General features: G+C 37.7%; 1 protein-coding gene across 1 annotated transcript in view; it reads left to right on the top strand.

Moving 5' to 3' along the window:
* The window catches only part of GMDS (GDP-mannose 4,6-dehydratase), a 408,811-nt gene that overhangs the window by 124,155 nt on the left and 265,623 nt on the right, over positions 1–19,033 (top strand). The window lies entirely within an intron of this gene.

The raw sequence follows: 19,033 nt of genomic DNA, 5'->3' as shown, positions 1-19,033 counted from the left end.
TTTGTTTGCATGAATTTATTTTTTCCTGATTTATGTCCTTTTATTGAATTACTTAACAGAAAATGATTCCATCTGTGAACTACTTTTGCTTGATTTTTCTGACTGTGGCAGATAAGTTAATGTGGAGGAGATTAATTTCACAGGCACTGGATTCATAGCTTTATGAAATTAATTGGATAGAAGCTAGGTTGTAGGGAGTTTCTCTTTCATGACTGATAAAGTATTTCACTAATCAGAGATTAATGAAAGTTAAATGAAAACTTGTTGACTACATTTTTCCATAAATTTACCAGGCTGCTTCTAGTGGTTTTGTTTGTCAATTTGTTATAGGGGAAGTTTTTTTAGGTTTCCATTCTTTTTCTAATTCTATGGAACATATCTGTAGGCAATTAAGAAATATTTTCTTTTAAAAGCCTTTTAAAGGGTCTCTCCTCAAGTGAGACCTCAGTGTCTGTGCTCAGGCAGGTTCCCTTGAGCTGTCTGGGGCTCCCAGACCTTCCAAGGTGAGATGAGGATTCTTCCTGGCCCAGATATGTTGAGATGCACATGTGGGCCTGTCATGAGTGATACCATCAACTGGACTGTTCACACCTGTGAAAAATTAGAGAGTGGTAACACAAGCTGATAAATACTTTACCCTCTCCTGACTTTTGACCAGGGAGGAGATCTCCATAGGTGCCTCATTAGTTACTGGAGAGAGGGATTCTGCCCTAGAAGGTGAATCTGAGAAAGTGCTTAATTGCCTATAACCTTGTAGATTATATAGTACTAACCACTTTTATTCAGAACCCTAGCTGAAATAGTATCCTACTTTATTCTGTATGAAGTCTGGTGCTTAAGATACTTTCTCCAGAAGCGTGAAACCTGCATGGTAAAATTTCCTCATCCTAGAGGATTTCCATTTTCCACTTACCTGTGAGAATACACCAACATGGGAGCCACGTCATCAGCCAAGAATTTGGGATGTTTGTTAGAGGGACAAAATTGATCACAAAGTGATGTGGATGAGGTATAAAAAAAAGAAGAAAATTAAATACAAAATAGTTTCAATATGCAGTATAAAGAGAAGTTGAAAGAAAATTAATTCTTCATACTCTTCAAGGAGTCCTGAGAAACTAATGGGATTGGGGTGAAATCATATACCCATTGGAATCAACTGAAATGTTATAATTGGTGCAAAGATCTTAACCTGTTCATTTTAGTGACTTTCCCGAAACTGCAGTGGAAGTCCATGGCACAGCTGGGTCCTGGTGCCAGCATTCCAGGACTATGTTTAAAAAAGTGAACAATGAGAATGGAAAAACACGTGCCTCCATGAATTTTGTGCAGGTTTCTCTGAGCCCTGCTGGAAAAGGATGTAGTTTGGAAATGTGTGTTGCAATGGCCTCAGTGCCATTGTAAGTGCCAGTAAGTTCACTGGAGCTGTTTTGTGATCAACATGTACATGACAAAATTTATGGCAGCCTTCTTGAATGACAGTGATGCATCTTTTGAAACAGCTGCCTTCTGCACATGGGGTTTGGAGGAGACTGTTCTGTTTAGGTGTTGGTGGGTGATAAAGTTGTGGGTGAGATCCTGACTTGATTGAGGTAGTGCAAGTTTCCTGTTGAAGCAGTGTTCCTTTAACAGGTTTGAGTGAGTGTTTGTTCTGGAATCAATTAAGATTCTGGTAGCAAAGGAAGTTCCATGTGCCCTTCTGTCCCTTCTTCACCGTCAAGATGGTGAAAGAGATATCTTATTAGATCTTCTGACTAATGAGTGTGCATGTGCAAGGCACAAGCTCACTATTGACCTTAATAATTCTGTCACACACATGTCTTTCATCATATGTTTAAGGGAAAAATGTTTGGAATGTTTTAATCAAACAAAATTGCTATGATTTCTGAAGTTGTATTGCAATAATTTTATTTTTTAGATTTAATGTGGGAAATATTGTTATTTTTAGTTTCTTGTTCCTATCCTAAATGGAGGAGCCAACTCTGACCAGCTGGTAGCTTGCATGAGTAAAGAATATTAAATTTGACTTAGAGCTTTAACTATTGTAGGCAGTTCTTCCAGTGTGAAGAAAAACTAGAGTGTGCAATGATACTGTATTTGGATCTTATGCTGTGTGTGTGTATAAAAGCAGTATTGATTCACTCAACAATGTAACATTACCATGTGGACTTGGCTGTAAACCTGAAGGCTTCAGAGGAACTCCCCATGAATTTAAAGATAGGAAAATATCTGGTTTTAGAATACATATCCTTCAGAATACAATTCCAAATTATTTGAGCTAGACTTGCCAGTGTTGCAAGACAAATTTCAGTTTTTACAGTCTTGTTCTACAGCCTGGAGAGGTCACTTTGGTGGATCAGAAAAGAAGAAAGCTTTTCCTGTTTAGATGAGGACAGTAGGGAGTAGTGCTGCTGCTGTTTCAGGAATAGGAGCTTTGCTGTAGAGTGTATAGGATGTTGCACTCATACACAGGACTTGAATTTGACCTACACTGATGAAAATCAGTACTTTTCGTTCTAAATGCTTCCAGGGTCCTTGTGAATGATTACCTTAATGGTCTGGGATGTAATGTAGCCAGCTGACTATCTTGGCTTACAGAGGTTGCTCATTCTGTCAGCAAAAGAGATTTATAAAAATAAGGTACATTTATGAAAAAATGTATTTATTTACCAAATGTATTGTCGTGGCTCAGAAGAAAATATTCCCTTAGATATGTTTCAGTAAGTATTTTAATGATTCATTTAATCACATAAAGCCTTGTGGACAATTTTATCTGAAGAAATGCATACAAACTGTGATGGTTAAATTATGCATTTGTTAAAACAAAACAAAAAAGTCCACCCAACCTCTAAATATACCTTTTATGACAGGAAAGAGGCCTCAAAAATTAAATTTAATATAATAAGGCTGATAATACACTTTATTGCAATTTGTAATGCCATGTTAAAAAGGATATAGAGTAGCAAAGGCTTCTCAAATTTCCTCTGTTTCAGCCTTCTTGGAAATGCTAAGGACATTACTGCCTCCCTCCTGTTCTTGAGGCTCTACTCCAACTGAAAAAGCCCAAACCCCTGCAGCTCTCCCCTCTCCTTGTGGTTTTGGGGTTTTTTTTCTATTTTACTGAGAACTTCAGAGTGAAAACAAAACAACAACAACAAAAAAACAACAAAAAACAAACACCAAAAAATGCCCCCCCCAAAAAAACCAAAAAACAAAACAAAAAAAAAACCAAACCAAAACCAAACCAAAACCAAAAAAAAAACCACAAAAAAAACCCACCAAAAACCAGCAAAACTCAAACATCAAACTGTGATCTAGCAGATTTTGAAAATGAACAGGAATATAATTTGCAATTAAGCTTGATTTTGATATGCACAACAGGACAAGAGTAATTCTTGTGACCAAGTTTTAAATATAGTCTGGATGTTATTTATCTGTCAGTTGACTGAAATCAGTTGTAGTAATAGTGAAATATTAGTCTTGGAAAAAGAGAAAAATACCAAAATTGAACACCTACTTTATATAGTGAAGATGTACCATAAACAAATTAGTGCAAATCCAAAGTAAATAAAATTAATATGCAATTCTGCTACTGACCAGCCCTATATCTGAGATGAATAAATAGGATTTTTAAAAATTATGAAATGACAGTAAGTACTTGCTTGGTTTTCACTGAGATACAGGTGGGGATAAAACTTGTTCTTTTATTTTGAAATTATGTTAGTTCCTTTGAAGTCAAGTTTTTAAAGTATACATACAGTTCTGCACTTTGGTTTCATAAAATATCTTTGTACATTTCTTTCTTGATTGCAGACTAGCAGCACTGGCAACAAACCTTGCTTCTAATAGTTATTCCCTAAACAAAAAAGGAGAGGGATTGGAAGCATCTCCTACCAGTTATCTTTATTTTTCTGTGTGGTAATTTGTGTTCTCACTGCTCCTAAAGTCTGTTTTCTTCTACCCTGAATTATCAATAAGGGTGGATGAAGCCCTGGCAGATTTCTTTCCTATACCTCGTTTGTCCCTGTATCTGAAATATGGGGGACAGACATGATCCAGAAAATTATTTTAGCTTCTCTTTGAAGGACTGCATCACACTGCTTTACTCAATGCCCCATGGCAAACTTTGAGTCTTTTTAAACATGAAGGACCCAGCTGAAAGTGCAGGTCAGGAGCTGACAAATTTTTCTTCTAGTGGTTGTAATTGTTTCTGCATTGCAGCTGCTTTTTATGAGAAGAGGGCTGCAGCTAAGAGGTCTTAATCTCACTTTTCCTCTGAGGGTTTCTAGATTGTCAGGTGTTGACCACTTGGCTACACCAGGCATATCTTCTACTTGGGAGCTGCCTTCTTAGGAGCAACTGTTGGTTTGCTGATGGGTAGATGTGAGTCCTTTCATCTACTTTTTGTTGTACAGAATAGCATTTCATGGTTGAGATCTAGTTAGCAGACACAAGAGCTAAACTTCTCAGTGGCAGACAATAGTGTGAATCATTACAGATATGAAACACATGATTTATGATAAATTTGGGCAGCAGCTTGTAATGAGGAGCTGATAAAAACTTAATGCAAAGTCTCAACATTTCAAAGAATTTTAGTAACATATAAACTAGATCTTTGTAGCAACTCTTTGCTTTGTAATGAGCCCAAACTCATTGGTATCCAAGTCAGACTTTGGTATTTGTAGTTTTCAGACTGTTCTTAATGAATGTAGGTGCTCCCTTAGGAGAAAGATCCCTCTATAAACAATAAAGTTAATATTGCAGGTTTATTCTTCAATTGAATACACTTCCATTTTAGTCAGTATCTTATACTTTTATGGTTTTAAAATGTGAGAATGCAAAGCAGAATGAAAGAAGGAAGAGGAAATCCTGTGCATGGGCAGGGTGGAGTGTCATCCCTTCTTTGACTGACTTCTCTCAAATTAAAACAGGAGAAAAAAAAAGTGAAAAGGAGTAGGAGTAAACCATTTGTCCTTTTGGCATTTTAATTTTCAATGCTGCAGTGCTGAAGGAGGGAAAATACCTTTAATGGTCATGTTATTTGTTTTCTGTGCACCTTTTCTAAGTGTATTTTTGACTGTATTGTCAGGAAAGCCATTATTTTACCTTGGACAGAAAATACTTTTTAAAAAAAAACCACACTCTGTGCTGTCTTTAACTGTATCAACTAATTCTGTGACTATCCTCAATAATTATAGAGTTACAGAATTGCTACTGCTAACAGTGTGGGAAGACAGGCTTCGCTCAGTCAGTTCTATTATGGCTGCAAAATCTTGGTATGAAAGGAGTAAAATGCCAGGACAGAGGAAAAGCTTAAATCGCTTTAATGTTCCATCTGACATTATTTCGGAATGGACATTGAAGGGAATATCATTACCTCAAAGATACAGCTCCTGCTCACATTTCTGTTTGTTTTTATGAGCATGTTGCCACTTAGGGGTGCCTGTGCCATTGCTTTCACAGGATGGTTCTTTCTGGCTGTTAAGGAGAAGAATCTGCAGTCTGCTCGAACCCCTTAGAGCTGCAGTTATAAATAGACTTGGAGGCAGCAACAAGCTGGGTCCACTGCCTCTGTAATGGACCTTTCCAAATACTTTAAAACAAATGATTCCTCAAATAAGGAACACTAAAAGAAGAAATCTGCCAATTTGTAGAATTTGACTCCTCCTAATCAGAGCAAGGCAACAGGATGTTGAGTTCCTGCCCTGCACCTGATTAAAGCCAAATGCACTAGGAACAGCTGGGAGTAAGAGGAAGCATCAAGCTCGTCTCAGCTGGGGGTAGGACAGCAAAAGAATTTTTTTTAAATCCCTTCCACCTTTGTTGTTCTGTTTTCCTGACTCTTTGACAGATAAGCACTTATTTCCTCTGGTATTTGGACCCCTCAGAAACCACGTAGGATGTACAGAATATAGGAAAAAGCTGCACGTGTATGTGCCTAACCTAGGCAGTCAATTTTGGTCACAATGCCATTCAACATTCCTCATCATCAGTGCAGCCAAATTGCTAACTTTACAGACTCTGGCCATGCAGGTGCCAAATTCTCCAAGTTCTGCCCACCCACCTTCAGCAAGTCAAAACCTGTAAGAGCAGCATGGAGACCGAGATGCATTTTCCATCTGGATCACTGTGGTAGTTCTCACGGCTGCAGGCTCACACAGAGCCCCCCTCACTGAACATGCTTCTCTTTCTTTTTCTTTTTTTTTTATGGAAACACTGAAAAAAATGTGAAACTTTTTGTCAGTGCTTTCTTCTTGTGCTCTAGAAACCATAAAAACACAACTTTTTAAAGCTTTGGAGTACACACATGCCCTCAAATAAGTGTTAAGCAGTTATTTTTCCCCATGCAGTTGTAGAATGTGTTGCAGATTACAGCCAAGCACAGAAAAATAACTGTCTTGTAGATTGTGCTGTAGATACAGTAACAGTTATACAGTACTTTATTGCTTAAAAGACAGCAATTACTTCAGTGTCAGAAATCTTCCTAGAACCTCAAGACAAAGCTCCTTCTTTACCATTTCTTGAAGTAACTTCTTATGTGATTATTCCTGGGCTTTTTGCAGCCGTATCGCAGCGCTACTTTATGTGTGTGCAGCTTCCCCTCCGTGCCTGGAGCCAATGGAACAGGCTGTTCACTCGTGCACTCCCTGGGCCTGATCCAACAAGCCATGAGGTCGGGAGCAAGACTTCTCTTGGCTTCCCCAAACTTTGGATCAGGCCTCCTTCTGCAAAGCATTTTTTTCTGTGGCATCCATGCCTCGCCTCCTTTCAGCATCAGCACTGCCAGAGGGTCAGAGTAATAACCTTCACTTTAATGCTTCAGAAAAGCAGGCACCTCAGAAGAAAAAAAAAATTCTTTTTAAAGACATCCCTGAAACACTTTTTTCTCATCTTGAAATAAAGGAAAATATGCCTGTAAATGTCTCAGTCAGCATACACTTTTCTTCTCTCCTCTACTTAAGTTTGCCAGATATTCCATTTCTGTGCCTCCCTTTTTTCTTCAGATTTTCAGGTTAACCTTGGAACTGTTTTGTGAGAAATGGTGTTAACAGTACCTGACATATGAGTACTGGGGCTTGCCATAACACTGTGAGAATAGCTGCTGCCAAATTTTATGACCTCCAGGGCTGTGTATTTAAAATCTTGGTATATGTCAACCAAAACAGTGTGCCTTTACATCAAGCAAAGGAAAGTGTTACTTATATACACAGTTGAAAAGCCAAGGGACTCTGCAGATATTGAGAGAACAAAAGGACGCTTCCATGAACTTGTGCTATAAAATACAAACCTCAGATGCTTTATGTTCCTCTTTTGACTTCTCTGCGGGCTGCAGGATTTTGGGAGAGGCTTGGATGACCTTCACATGGTGTTGGAAGGCAAGAACAGGTCAGCAGGTGTCTGTACCAGACTGCTACACTGCCTTCTCATCTTTGCAATGTGAGGCTTTGCCCCTTGGGAGAGTTGGGGTGGGTTCTTTGGGCAGACAGGTATTGCTTGAGGAAAATGGTCTTGTTCCAGAGTACAGCAGGGATCATTCTGTTGATTGGCTTTTAGCACCTGTTGGAAAGTGACAAATTACTCTCTTTTTCCCTTTGATATGTATAGCCTAGCTTGCCTATTAATGTGTAATGTGCTTTCCTAATATAGCTTAGGAAACTCTTTATAAATTATTGTTCACACTGTATATGACAATACAAGTTGTATTTATACAGATCTAGTCAAAGCACTGGAGCAATTAAAGACCTACTCATCACATAATGTGTTTTTCCTGTCTGTGGTGCCAAAAAAAAAAGGTACATAAATTTATGTAGAGATGCTCTTATTTTCTCTGAGCTAATGGAACTTGCCTGCTGCTTTTGGAACATGGTCATTATGTATTCTTAGATATCTCTATATTTAAAGTCCAAAGCAGATATTGGATGTTGTTAGAACTTGTGGAAACTTGTATGTTAAGTCTGATTCTCCCTGCTCCCTTTGGTTTATTTTGTGGAAAGAGATTGTTTCCAGAAGAAAATGCTCTAAGAGTTGAGAGCTAATTGCCATTATTGAAATTGTATTTTTAAAAAGGATGTGAAAAAAACACTGTGAATAAGTTTATTAAATTTTTCCATTAGATGGTGTAGTTTTAATGGTTCAGTAGGTATTCTACATTCCCAGTGCTTATTATGATTTTAAAAAAATTACTGTTAACACATTTGTTTTCCTATTTAACCTGGTAAAAGATTGTGAAAAATTGATAGGCAGTACTTTAAAAAAAAAGATTTTTTTTACTGAAAAATCTTAAAAATAATTTTACCAGATTCACAAAGATTAATTATTTGACTTATGAAGATATCACAGTATGACAAATTGGATGTGTTTGTGGGATGCTAGTGAGCTCAGATGTAAATGCAAATATGTGTGTGTGTGTCTCTGTACATTCTCCATAGGGTTTATTCTACCATGTACCCTAAAGGTGGTGTGCTGTTACTTTCTGTAAATTAGAATTAAGGCCCTGTGTATATGTATATATATAAAACAACTGCTTTAATGCTTTTTGGCCACATTACAGGCATTCCAAAGTCTACTTCATTTGTGTTCTCCAGATCCCTTCATGCCAGAGGAAAAAAGCCAACAAGGAGAAAACAAATTTTTTATTATTTCACTCCTACAGTGCTTGGTCTCATAATGAGCCAAAGGAGCATTTTTTATGACTTATTTTCTGTTCCTAACAAACTGAGATGACTGTCTCTGTTTAGGACAGCTCTTTCCTCTCATTAACTCAGAAAATAAGTGCATCTCATGATGCTTTCAAAAACTTTTTTCTTTTTTTCCTTTTTTTTCTTTTTTTTTTCTTTTTTGTCTTTTATGAGGAGGGGTAAATCACTGAAGTGGTATAATGAAGTTAAGCAAAAAGCATATCCTGTGATGCTGACAGAGACACGGAAGCAATGAAACTAATGCAAATGAAAGGAGGAACTCATCAGTACAAGAGAGAGGTGTCCTGTGCTTGGGGAAACCTTTCATTTGCTTTTAAATTATTTAATGACAGCCTTGCAGTGTAAAAAAAAGCTACTTCCAGTGTGTTCCTCTTTGCAAATGAAATTGGAATAGACACAGAAGGCTTGACATGAACCATAGTAAAACTTGACTTGCTTAAACAGGATTTTGTCTAGATTTAGTGAATGTTTTGGTCTTATAAGGCATTGAGACAAACTTAATGAAGTTCAGGAGCTTCAGGGCTATTAATCTACTTTTTCCTTTTGACCTAGATGGAGGAGTATTGTGATGTGACTCAGGAGATAAATACAGGAGCGTAACTTTGTGACAAAGCCTGGGAGGAGGGATCAGCTTGTTTGCTTCATCTGTTTTTTCCCCCTGCTTTCATTTTGGATCAATCTAAGTGAGGTCACTAATTCAATAAAGATGCTGATGAAGTAAACCATCTTCATTGTTGCAGCTTAACCTGGCAAATCAGCTCCAGAGGTTTGAAAGTGCTTCTGCTGGTGAATGGATGATTATTTGATGCCAGCAGATCCAGAAAAAGAGGTTAGTCTCAGGCAGCTGTCTTTTCTGGGGTCTTATTTCTGTCAAATTTGCCTTTTTTTGGGAGCCACAGCAAGGACTTAGTTCCCTTTCACAGCAAGGACTTAGTTCCCTTTCACAGCTTTTGTGTGGCAAAGCTCAGGTGGCTACAGTGATGTACCTTTGACTTCTGCTCAAGATCTGTGCCATAAAGGGGGTCATGACCACCTGGAAACGGGACTTTCCACCGGCAGCTGTGTAAGTCTCTGCTGCTGTCTGGTACATCCTGAGGTCCTGAGCTCAAGGTCCATTTTCTGAGATTTTTCCAGGTACCAGTGTACACCTGTCTTTAATGCAGAGTTACGGTGTAGGAACTGCCTTTTAAAAAGATCTGTTCAGGTCACAAATTTAAATGAACAGTGAAGTTTCCCAACATATAATTTGATTGAATTTGATTAAATAAAACAGAAGCTTCTGGGTAACTTCAAGTTACCCAGTTTCCCTCATGGAAACCCTAGGGAAACAATACTTCTAGTTGCATTAACCAAACCTTCCTACTCCCCATACTCACAACTGGTTATAAGGAAAGCCTAATAACTCTCTTTTTTTTGAGATGTGTGTCATTAGCCACCTGTCTGAGAATTTTCTGGTGTCATCAAAGAAACTACTTATTTGAAATAAGGCTGAATTATAACATATTACTGAGATACTTCTTATTTCTTCATTCTCACATACTCTGAAAAGTGAGATACCCTGTTTTTATCTCTTTCTTTTCAAACAGGTTATCAGTCTTCCAAATAGATTAGTCACTCACAAATCTAGTGGTTTTATTGTTGGTAACCTGCTATAAACTTTTGTGTTCCTTTTCAGCTTGCAGATAGAATCAATTGCTTTTTCTAGTTCTCAAATTAAAAAAAAGGTTTAATCAAACTAGTTTAATGCCTCTTGTGACTTGGGTTGAGAAAGGTAGGTGTACTGGGTAAGATAGAATTTTTAGTCTCGGAAAAGGTTTTGGGAATGTGCACCCAAGGTGTATCTGTGAGGAGCTTGTTAGGGTCCAGCATTAGCCAAGCTCCCTCCTCTGCAGGACCAGGCATTTCTGTCTCTGAAAGCAGTTGGGCTGCATCAGAGGAGAGGAAAAACTTTGCTGGACAGTAGGATCTGCAGAATTCAGAGGCTACAGTGAGTGCTGGACTACACACAGGGCAGTGTTGTGCCAGAAAAGCAGCAAAGCTGATACCTTGACAGGATGCTACTGAATAGAAATAAGGAGTCAATACTGCTTATATAACTTAATATGAGAACACCTCAGGTCTTCTGCTTTCCAGAATATGCTGAGAACAGGAAACAATTCAGAGCAAAGACAAAAGTGATTCTAGGCCTGGAATAGAGTCTTGCTGGTAAATGACATTAGGAGGCCACTAGAGTTACCTCATTAAAGCAAATGTGAAGCAGCTATTTGATCCTGCTCACATAGGGAATAGGATGTTTGGTATTACTGGGTGCTTAACCTCACAGGCAATTATTTGGAGATCCAGTGCTGAAAACTAAAGTTAAACAAACTCAAACTAGAGAAGAGGTGCAAATTTTTTTAGGTGAGGACAATTAGCATTTGAGCGGCTTACCAAAGGAAGTGAAAGATTCTCCATTTCTTGCAGTCGTTAAATCAAGATTGGATGCTTGCCTAAGAGATATAAATAACTACTAGCTATTTATACAGCTTGGTATAAGAATCACTGAGTGAAGTCATATGGCCTGTGTTATATGGGACTTGGTTATACAAGAAAAAGGAGAATTCTAGATAATATTAACTATATGTGTATAATTGTTGCTTCTGAAGTTAGTAAATACAGCAACAAAAATGTGTTTCTTCTTCAGTATTTGTATTTTCCTTGGATTTATGCATGTGTCAGTCAGAATAGCTGATACTTCTTTCAGTTTTTCATCCATAGGCTTAAATAATTCCAGCTATGTTTTTTTTATGTTTTACTCTGTATGAAATTAGGCTGTTACTGGTGTTTCTGGTTTAGCTTCCAGATTCTTACACTAGCACACTTCATACTAAAGCATTTGGGTTATAAACACTGAAGTTTTTAACAAAAAAAAAAAAAAAAAACAAAAAAAACCCAACAATAAAATAAACAAACAATCTTGTTTCCTTCCGAAATTAAATTGAAAATTAAAATTATATCTCCAACTTTTATATGGAAATTCAAAACACAAAACTTATTTTATATTTCCTTTGATTATTTGGAATACCTGAATTAACTGTGGTGTGTATATGTAGTATCTTAGCCTACAGATTCCACATATACATATATATATATATATACATATATAGGTATCTATATCTACATATATATATATGTGTGTCTATATCTACATAAAGAGAAAAACACATCTTAAGATGTCTCATCTGGAAGGACAAGGTGGTGATCACCTGGTTTATTTCCAGGTAATGGTGTTAGAAATCAAATTCTTCTGAAACTGTAAAAACAGAAGGCCTACAGAGGTCTCCCTAGTTTTAAAAGCCTATCCTAATAATCCCAGAATTACCAAGACAACTACGATAAAAGAGCATTTAAGTTACAGGCAAAGTAATTCCATTTGAAATTATAAAAACTAACTCTTAACTTCTGTAAAGACAGCCTTTCCAAAAGTACTTTTCCAAGGCTTAGGTGTCTTCAGCCATCTGTAATGGATTACTTTCTCTTACTGTATTTCAGCAGGCAGGGTGGTGGGAAAGCCTTGGTGACAACGACACTAATGCAATAGGGGTTGATTTTTTTTCCCCTTTCAATTTATTTTGGCAATCTTGCAAGAGGGGGGGAGGCAGATCTAAATCAGCTACTGCAGCCTCGAGTGTGCTGAGTGTGCTTTGATATCCTCTCTCTGTTATGTCTTCTGTAAGGTAATAATCGTGTGGGTAATACAAAGCTGATTAGGATCATGCCCAGCCTTTTAATGTGCTTTATTTTCCAAAATTACTCCATTAGGGGTGGTGGACACAGTGGAAGTTGGCAGAAACTGAGCAATGGAGCCCCAGGAGGGATGAGAAGGCACTGTCTCTGGCGTTTGCAGGGCTGCAGGGCGGGTGCTGTTGCTGGACAGATGATCTGAAGCAGCGGCGGCTGTTCCACTCACAACCAAACGCTTCAGCCAATTCATCACAGGGCTCTCTCCACTTGTGCAGACTTGAAAGGTTAAGGCAGTAAATAGTTTATTGCCACCGAGGCCTGTGGGACATTGATCACTGTTGAATTCCCTCTGTTTAGATGTAGCTTCTTTTGAAATATGTTCTGTAGGTTTAGTCTGAGAGCAGGATAATTGCTGCGAGGGCTTAGGGCTTGAAAGCAGACACTTCCACAGCCAGAGCGCAACAGGCTGCCAAGACAGACTGGTGTGAAACATTACAGCATTATATTTTCTTAATTCTCAGGACTTGAATAAAGCAATAGGAAAGACTGTTTCTTGAGGCACGGGAGGGTAAAGTCATGTGGAGTTTGCCCATTTCATACCTATTAATAAAATCCTTGCTATTGTCCTATTTCCACCCTCTCTGGGGTGCATGCTGCTATTCAAGGCATCTGATGGTTCTCCTTAGCCTGGTGTGGAGGAACTCCTTAACTGTTGTGCAATTCAGTGTGTGAATTTTTATGGTAAGGTTACACTGCAGCAAGTACTCCTGCTCATGTAATTGTATGCATTTTTCATATCCCACTTATGTATAGGATTCTTACTCTCACCTCTGAGTTTCTGAAACGTGGCTGGCAGTATCCTGTCAATACATAGTGCTGGTTGTGTGCCCAACCAGGTTTTTGAGTGTCAAGTTCTGCCAAAACGTGATCTAATGACTCCAGGCTTTGGATCCAGATTGACTAATTTCTCTAATTTGAGGGAGGATTATGGGTTTGGGAGGGTAGATTACAGCAGCAATTTAAAAATATACAACAATACCGATTGTATGTACTTAAGATTTTATGATCATATGTGATGATATGACAGCATATGCCACATTTTTGGTGATGATGTTCTCTTAGAGAGGTGGATTCTCAAGAACTTGGACCCTGACCCAACTATCAGCTCCCCCAGGATGAAACCTTGTGTCCATGGGGAACTTCTCAACTTTGCTCAACCTGTGTATGCACTTGAGGTTCAAAATTAGCTCTGGTTAAGATGAGGGTATTTATATTTACATCATTTATTTGTTATTGAGTAAAAGCCTGCAGATAAAGATATATATTTATATAATATATATATTATATGTCTTATACATAAAGTATAAGACAGATGATAAATTTTAAAGAAATTTGAGCTTGTTGAGCCATTGTTTCCTAGCATATTGCATATGAATATAGACTTTTAAAGAGGAGTTGCAGTCTGGACAACATGCTGACAGATTTGGAGCTGTTTGTCAAAGATAATATCTGCAGTCTTTTGTTCCAAAACCAGAAATGCTACCTGAGATTGCAAAGAAAGGGAGATGAAAGACAGCTTCATACATCATAACTGGAATTTTGTAATAAGTTCAGATTGAGCCTCTTTTCAGACTAAACTGGAATATGGTAAGTTATTCCAAACCCTAATTTTAAATGTATGAATTGGTGTGACTCTTGGGGATGTGCAGGGCTGGGAGTTGGACTCGATAATCCTTGTGGGTCCCTTCCAACTCAGCTTGTTCCATGATTCTGTGGGTATTTTGATACAATTTTGAAGAAAAAAATCAAATAATAAAATTTGAATTCCTGTATTTAACAGGTTTCTATAAAGTTCAAGACTGAGGCAGTAAAGTGAGAAGGGAAAAAGAAAAACCTGGTGAGCAGTCAATCAGTTTCTCTGTATGTGGCCTCAGTCTTTACTGAGAAAACAGTACCTCAGGCTTGCCAGCTGTGAAATTTTTAGTTCATCTTTACCACAGAGCACATCACATACTTTCCTCATTAAGACAGGGCTGTGAATGGATGATGGATGAACTGTAGACTCATTGTGTTAGAAATACCTATTTCGTTTTAAAAGCTCAGCCCCTCCTTGTCAAGGCAGTCATTCCCTCTTGTAACAATAGAAGAAACATCATGAAGTCATAGTTCAGCTACAGTGAAAGACTTCATTCAAGGATTTGATGAATAGCTAAGGGAAATGTGAGAAAAATAATGTGACAGCTAAAAACTTTTTGTTATCCCTTCCTTTGCTGTCTTGAACTGTAAAATTGTCTATACTTTTAGGGTTAGGTGAGATATCCCAATGTAGGCAGAATAATTTTAAGCTGAGGGAGGTTTTGAGGATGAATTTGCAGATTTTAAAGAGACAAAGAATCTGAGCTAAACCTTATACTGTTAAGGATGTGCATTTTAGAGCAACTGTTGCATCAAATCTCCTTCTTAAATAGCTTCAGTTTTATGATTTCTAGGGAAGAAGAAAATAAAAAATATTTGAAACAGAATTCTGAGATGTAGTATGTATTTGCTATACTGCATGCTGAAATGTCTTTACATACAATTTTAAGAGCATGCTAATTTTCCAGATACTGAATTTCATACAAATACATTAATTGCATGGAGTTTGAATTTGGAATTTTTGTGGGAATCTATAATTTCAAAAGTGGTGGTGGTTGTTAAATGTCAATGGGAACTAAAGTCTTGGGGCAGAGTTGGAGTAATGCAAGACTCCTCGGATCAGACTGCTGTAATTTTGGCATGGTATCTAATTTGATCTCATACCTGTCTGTGTTAAGTTCCTGTGATGATACATTGCACAGTATTTGCTCTTGTTGTGCAGAGAGCCAGTAGTATCAGTTCAGTAAAGGGAATTGAATATCTGTGTGTTCTCTCACCTCAGGAAGAAAATTCATTTTTTACTTCCTCTTTCTGCAGAATAAAAATCCCTGTAAGTATATTATTAGGCTGACATATCACTACACTTTACAAGCATAGTAGCTTTGTTTTCTTCATAAATTTGGCAATCTTGCAGCATTAAAAAAAATGCCTCCTCATTTCCATACAGCAAAGGTGTAAGTAGATACCAGTTAATTTGAGTTAGGTATATTTTGGCCAAGTCTGTTTACCTGAATCTGAGGATTGTCTGTATGGCCAGTACAGCTGAGAAATCTAGATTGGTTTAAGTCTCACTTTTTTCCTCAATAAAACAGTTCCTAACATTAACCCCTTAATTTTTTAGAAAGAGTTTAGACTTTTACAAGGTAATATGGAGAGTATGACTTCAGTGCTCTCTAATGGTGTCTTCTAGCATCAGAAAAAGAAATTTGTAGGTGAGTGCAGGTGGGATTGTCAAGCTGTGTTGCTGGTTTAGGGATAGCACAGTTTATTTGAATTTTCTGAGAATTAGTCTTCACAGAATGAGGTTTAATCACATTTTGTTTGTTCTGTTTATTAATCCCATTACTGTGTTTATTAATCCCATTGCTGTATTGTGTTTATTATTCCCATTAACTGCAAGCTGTTAACAAGTTTGGTTAATGCATATATGTAGATTTTTTTAATGTGTATTTGCCTTATTGTCTTTTCTTTACCTGTTTTTTCCATTTTCATACTGACATGAGATGTGGTGTCTCTTTATTCATGCTGTTAAATAGCAAAAATAAAAAGTTAAAAAATCTTAACAATTTGATTTTAAAGTGTTCACTAATGTAAACTATCAATCTTTCATTTTTCATACTCAGAAATGCACCTCTTTCCCTTACCTTTTCCTCCCACCCAACAGAGGAGCAAAGGAGACAGTTCTTGTGGGTGTGGTTATCATGAGTTAATTACAACCCTGAGGGGTTTGAGACACTTGGGTGCATTTCATACCTTTCAGCTGTCCAAGGATGAGATTTTCACACAAAGTCTCCACCCCATGGTATTTTACTTTTTATTACATAAATCAGTCTGTGTGCCTAGGGATCATTTATCATTTCCCTAATATTCACCAGGGTACAAACAGTACTGTTCCAGTTCCATTTAACCTCCATATTTCTCCCTCCTACTCCTGCTCAAAAAAAAAAAAAAAAAAAAAGTTGGCAAGATGCTAAAATTGTATAATGGTGGTTCTGTATTTAATGCAGAAATCATACATTATCATAAGAAACTTTCACCCTTGAGTACTCTTTGTACTTCTGAGAACATGATAAATGGCTGACTAGTGCACTTAGCAACGATGACTTCATTTAAATTTTAGAGTTTCTGAGAAAAGGATTACTGCCTAGAACCTAACTGGTATGAAAAATACATACTTTCAGATGCAACTGCAGTTAATATCAGCTTAAATTTGTGTGTAGAGAGAGTACTCTTGCAACATGAGAGGTGTTAAAATCTATAGGAGTGCAAAGTGAAACACTTGCTGAGGTTTTGCTTTCATGCCAAAATTTTTTAATTTTTTACCAATTAAAGAATTTTTCATCACCATTCACTCTTTGCATTTTTCAGCCTTCCCAGTCCAGCTTCCTTGGTATAGTAATGACACAGGATCAAAAATTAACTAATGTTTCCAAACTCCCATATGACACTTTAGAAGTTTCCTCTGTTTCTCTGGCAAACAGGCAGCACCAGTTTGTTTCTCCTGGTGTTTTGTGGTTCCTTGACAGAACTTTTTGCATCCCAGATGAGGATGCTCAAGGCCCCAGAGCAGCTTGGGGTCAGCACGTGGAAATTAGCTAAAACTCCTACTGCAGCCACCAGACATAGCTTCTTAGCTGATGTCAGGGTTGTGTGCAATCACAGATCTTAACTTGCGGTATTTTTTCATCCAGCCGTACTTCACAGCTATTCAGCACGTTTCCCTCATGGATAATCACTGCCTGTGCAGCAGGGCTCTCTCAAGTGCTCTGTAGAAGCTCTAAATGCTTCCCCTTTTTGTATGTGCATTTAGTGGGCAAGTTAGTATCATGACATCTTCTTTGGCTTAGTACTGTGTGATAAAACTTACAGACTGAACTTGATTTTTTTCTTGCCTGATGGACAAGCCCTGGAAACACAACTTTTTTAGTTTCAATTAAATACTTGTGAATACTGGCTGGCTTGGAAGGACATGGAAACTGAGTATGCTGTTTTATAGAGGCTTGCAGGCATGTAGAGAAAATGTGTTTGGAAGGGAAGACAGGTTGAAAAAAATCCTGAGATAGATTTACATGACTCCTTCCACATTTATCTTTTCTTGAGATAAATGCACTCTGTTGGCATGTGCTTGTGATCCTGCCATTTCTTGACTGAGATATTCATGAGTCATTCAAAAAAGAAAAAGCCTGATTGAAAAGTGCTAATTGAAATAAGATATTTGCATACAATAGGGACGTGGCATCTGCCTGAGCCATACATTTTTTAAAAACTAAAGTGCAGTCATTCACAATTTTACAGACTTTACCTTATTTGTCAAATTTGATGTTTCCACTGATTGTGTCCAATGACTTGTTCAGTACATTTTGGCAAGTTGGTCTTGTCTTCCACAGTGGTTTTCCAAGATGCCTCATCATGAGGCTGCCAAGTTCACTTTGAAAGCTGACAAAGCTTTTTATACATTAGTCAAGTCTTACTCAAAGCTGCTCTGAGAGGACCTTTTCTGGCACCTCAAGTGCCACCCCACGGTATAGATGAAGAGAAGCACTCTATTGTAGAGGTCAGTATGGTGTTTTGTCCCTTCTAACACTGCTAGAGACAAAAACTGCAATGTGGCTTTAGAGCACAGTCATGGGCAATAAAGAAATACAGTGTTTGTTCTTAGGGGCGAGAGGGAAAACTCACAACTTGTTGAGTTTTTGTGATTAGTTGACTACCATATTCCTTTTTAATGAATGGTTTATTTTATCTTAATGTTCAAGTGAAGAGCAGCTGTTATTCCTAGTCCTTTTCTCTGTGTCAGAATCCAAGAGATTGGTGAAAAACAGGGCTGAGGTTAGGGTTGTGGGTTACACTATACAAATCAGTTGCAGTGTTCTGCTTTGATTTATGATCACCATGGCTCATGAGTGCCAAAGCTGTCTTTTAAAATTTATGCCTATACATTGTTTCCTAAGAGTTGTAGTGAAGAGGCTTTAGTAGTCCATAATAAATGGAAGAATAAAGTAGGGCAAAGGGAATACTAGCAGAAAAAAAATAACAGGCTGATATATTCTCTGAGAGTATCATCCTGCTTGTTCAATAAAGTTTAGCCAGAAGGGTCTCATCCCTTTAAGCTCTCTGCCCCTTGGCCTTTTCCCCCTTACCTCCACATACCTGTTGAGACACATGTTTTTCTCAGGTTTCATCCCATAGGGTTCTTCCTAGCCAGCCACCCACATCTTTTTAAGACAGATCAGTTGATTAAGTAGAATATTTTATGTGGGGGATCACCTTGCAGTTCAGAATGCTCACTGTCACACAGAAAACAGCAGTGTTCTCCTTGAAAGGATGCAACTGGAGAAGATATAAGGCTCATGGTTTTCAAAGTACTGTAACCACATTAAAATCTGTGCACTAAAAATTGGAATAATAAAGGGTATTCCACTCCAGTAGCTTCCTAGACAGGATGAAGGACTATCACAGTCCACTTTTCAGGTATGTAA

Source organism: Molothrus ater, chromosome 1, assembly GCF_012460135.2.
Source record: "Molothrus ater isolate BHLD 08-10-18 breed brown headed cowbird chromosome 1, BPBGC_Mater_1.1, whole genome shotgun sequence".
NCBI classification, from domain to species: domain Eukaryota; kingdom Metazoa; phylum Chordata; class Aves; order Passeriformes; family Icteridae; genus Molothrus; species Molothrus ater.
The sequence above is the reverse complement of the archived record's forward strand: the minus strand, read 5'-3'. Positions and strand labels throughout refer to the sequence as shown.